Genomic DNA, 4210 nt, shown 5'->3' with positions numbered 1-4210 from the left:
ATATATATTACATTAATTCTAAGACGATTGAGAAATTCAAATAAGTTTCTGAGATGAGGAAGAGATGAAGAGATCCATTTTTAGAAAGAACAAAATAAAATCGAGAATATTTATTAGTATAATTTTTTTAAATATCAAATAAGTTATAATTTTTAATATAGAAAATGATTTTGTCGCTATTCTGCATTATCCAAACGCATAACAGCATCAACAGGAACCGCAACACCATCAATCGATAATTCTTCTAAGCTGTCTTCCACTACACTTATTCTTCAGTTTTAAGATTATTGAGTATCATATACGCGATAAATATATTAAGTTTCTACTATTTTACAAGTATTTTTTATTTTTTTTTTAATCTTTAACATCTCGACGATAGCGGCACGCTTTTCAATAACAAGTTATGACATGTTTATTGATTGAAAACGAACATTGTGTCAATCAGTGATTCGCTATGATGTGTTTTTTTTTTGTCAGATTTTTTTTTTTATATTTTTCTCTGATAGAAATCGGAAAGGGTAAAAGCATTTTCTACGGAACTCCTCCATTATATGATCTTTTATCATTATAATTCCCGCACGCATGTACTCTTTATAAGTAAATTGTATTTTTACTTTAGCTTGTTTTATATGCTGAGACAAGATAAATTTTCACTGAATGAATTGTTCGGAGTATAAACTTGATACTACCGAGAATAAAAAAAAAATAATAAAAAATAAAANAGAAATGCAATCGATTTTTGGGTGAGATATACGACATGATCTAAGTTAGAAGTATTTGAACGTAGCTTCTGAGTTTCGTAGCAATTGGTCGAACGGCCTAGACATGAATAACGAACAAACAAACAAACATTCACATTTAAATATTTAGATAACAAAGCCAGAACAGCTAATTGAAAAATTATTACACGCAACTATTTATTGTGACATCGTCATAAAACCGAGATGCAATTTTTAAACATATCTTTAATTCATTTAATTTAAATTATATGTTCTCCACCTCAAATTAGTAGTGGCTTGCTCCTGTATATTATACTTTTCCTGCTAGCGATAGAGTCGTACCAATCAACTCCTATCTAACTTCTTTCAGGGAATAATTTTTGAATTAAAATAACGTGACTTCCGGTCTAGACTTGAAGTTCATATATAGTTAATCGGGTCTCCTTCTTCTAAGCTTTCCATATCTGGTCTTGACTTTCATCTAACTCTGTTCTTGAGATTAAGGAAGGACAGTCAGTCATACCACAGTGAAAATTTGTATAATCTTTGGATTTAATTGCATTTCTATAGTGTAAAAAGAGCGTATTAAGAATACGCGGAATTATTTTGTGCTTTGTTTTTCATTTTGTATATGCATTTTCATTATTAAGCATTAGTACCGGTAAGTATATTTGTTTTTCTAGCATTTTAATAAATTTAAATAATTCTAAGTAAAATTTGCTCTTCAATATTAACAATATTGAAGAGCAAATTTTATATTATATTATAATATAATATACTATAATATCAAATGAATATTATAATATTCATTTGATAAATATAAATAAATATTATATATTATATGTTAATTACTTGATTGATAATGAAATAAATGATGGTTAATATTGCACATAATAATGTTATTCCCATAATAATTCGAAAACGATAAATTCTCATCTGAAATGAATGAAAATAGTATAAGAATTAAATTTTCAGGACGTTTTAATTAAAAAAAAAAACATTTAAGTTAAAGAATTCACCTCAAAACATATTTGATCTGGACATTCAGTATGCTGTTTCATCCATTTAAATTTTATAATTAAAAAAAAAAACATTTAAGAGGTTAAAAAACTTACCTTGTTTTTCTGTAATAAAAGATTGGCACTTGTTAAAACTAAAAACAAAAGAAAAAAAAAGATTAAAATAAACGATTCAACAAAATCCTGGCAAGTCACTGTCGATGTTCCTTAGAGTTGTCGCACCCCGCAACGATACAGGGTAACAAACAACATTAAACATGATTTTCTGCACCATGTCCGCGGTGTTGTTTGCTATAAAGTTATTCCAAGTCGGATGTAAAACTACTGAATGAGTTTTTCCCTCATAGCATGTCATTGCTTTCTTAAACATATTCTCCCATAACGGTGAGAGACAGGAAGCTTTTCAAAGCTTCAAAAGGTTACAGCTGCCTAGGAGAAATGAAACAGTGGATACTGAACCATGTCCCTACAGCGCAAACTCCCTCTTTTGGTCGATAAAGGAAACTGTTGGGATGCTGAGTGGGTTGGATGATGGAATTTTCGATCATTACGTGCAAGAAGAAAATCTGGATCTGTAAAAGACGGGATAAAAACTTCTGTAAATGAAATTTGAACCTTCAGTAATTCTCATCTTTATTACAACTTTACGAAAATTAAATTACGTAAATATGATAAATATATTAATCGAAATCTTTAGAATTTCTTTTTAATTTTTTTTATTTTTGTTGGTGGATCCTCGATGAACCACCTTGAAAAAATTACACATTGAAAACACAATAGATATATAAACTATTAAATTAAAAATTATAACAAAATATTACTTAAAATTGTTAAATTTATACCTAAAAATATATTTCCAATTTGTTCTTAAATTTTTTAAGTGGACTTTGAAAAATTTATCTTTTGTACTAAAGGTACAATGTAAAATTTATTTTATTTTTTTTGAAAAATACAAAAGAAGATTTGAAATATTTCTTGCTATAATAAAGAATTGAAAAATAAAAAAATAAAAAAATTATCAGTAATCCTTGAAATAAAAATTTTTAAGTGGAGAAAAATGCAAAATCTTTATTATTACATTACTTAAATAATCTTTACCTTGAAACTTTTCCAAAAAATATATAGAAGATAATAGAATATTTTTAAAAAATCCTTTCCAATTCAAATCATAAAATTGTAAATATTACTAATTCATTATTGTAACTCTTATTAGAGATTAAGTTAAATTCTATTAATAATTAAATAGACTCATATAAAGTTTAAACGTAGTTAAATAATAATAATGATGCTTAGGTATATTTGATAATACACAATTATGTACATTATGATATAATAAATCTTATTAAAGTGTCTGACTTAGAAATACAAATATTCAAAATGTTTAGTTTAAAAATCAGTAAAAACCTCTCTTAGAAGTGATGAAAATTAAATATTTTTATATTTGCTGTCAGTTCTTTTTAAATATTCCTTATTAAATTACACATACACCTACTTATATATATATATATATATATATATAGTGTGTGTGTGTGTGTGTGTGTGTGTAGGTGTGTATGTATAATTTAATAACTATAGTGGTGGATTAAAGACAAGAACAGTGGCAAATAAAGAGCTTTCAGGCCACAGGCCCGGTATATAGGGGCTTCCTTTACATAATTTTACCTCAACATAAACTAATAACACTTAATTTTACGTATAAAATTATTTATAAATTATGACTTATACGGTCAGATTACTTTATTTTTTAGAATGCCTGGTGTCTCGAGGTCGTTAGGCCTGTGTTTCACGTGCCTGGTGGACAATCCGACCACTATATATATATAATTAAGTTAATAGGTTTTTATACATACTGTAAAACAAATATTATATTTTATAAAAAAGAGTATGGGAAATTTATAATTAAAGTTTCTATAATAATAATAATAATAAGATACTTTTAAAAAAAATTCGAGAAAAATTGGTTATTCTAATCAATATTATCAATATGCTTTCCATAAGAAATACAGTATAATTCTTAAACTTTAATACTCTACAGTATCACGATATTGATCGTCTCCTATTGTACTTGAAATAAGAAGAGCAAAAAAAAAAAAAACTAAATTTATTTAATTTCTGCTATTGATTAGTTTCTTACAACAATTCAATTAATTTATTTTAACTTTATTTATATTTTTCGTAAAGAAAAAAAGTAATTTAACTTATTTAGAAATTGTAAATATGATTTTTCAACAGAAAATTTCAACATTTTTCACAAAAGTAATTAAGAAAAATCAAGTATTAGCATAACTGTAAACGACTAACACAACTGTAAATCTCATTATCTTTATATGAAGTTCATTACTTCAATGAATAACTAAGATTCTATTCAATATTATTTACCTTCTTCAATATAAAATTAGTATTCATCACGTTAATTGTCATATCTAAATTCTGACGATGAATAATTTATAATGGAGAGTTATTTCGCAAGTG

General features: G+C 25.9%; 1 protein-coding gene across 1 annotated transcript in view; it reads right to left on the bottom strand.

Moving 5' to 3' along the window:
• LOC111638651 overlaps nucleotides 1-2177 on the bottom strand; it is a 19709-nt gene extending 17532 nt beyond the window's left edge. The window contains exon 1 of the mRNA XM_023384397.1: nucleotides 1835-2177. The gene's annotated coding sequence lies outside the window, so the exon portion shown is untranslated. The remainder of the gene's footprint in view (nucleotides 1-1834) is intronic.
• Nucleotides 2178-4210: the final 2033 nt, after the last annotated feature.

Source organism: Centruroides sculpturatus, unplaced genomic scaffold, assembly GCF_000671375.1.
Source record: "Centruroides sculpturatus isolate CEXI.00-Female unplaced genomic scaffold, Cexi_2.0 scaffold854, whole genome shotgun sequence".
NCBI lineage: Eukaryota > Metazoa > Arthropoda > Arachnida > Scorpiones > Buthidae > Centruroides > Centruroides sculpturatus.
Note: the sequence above shows the minus strand (reverse complement) of the source record. Positions and strands in the feature narration are given on the sequence as shown.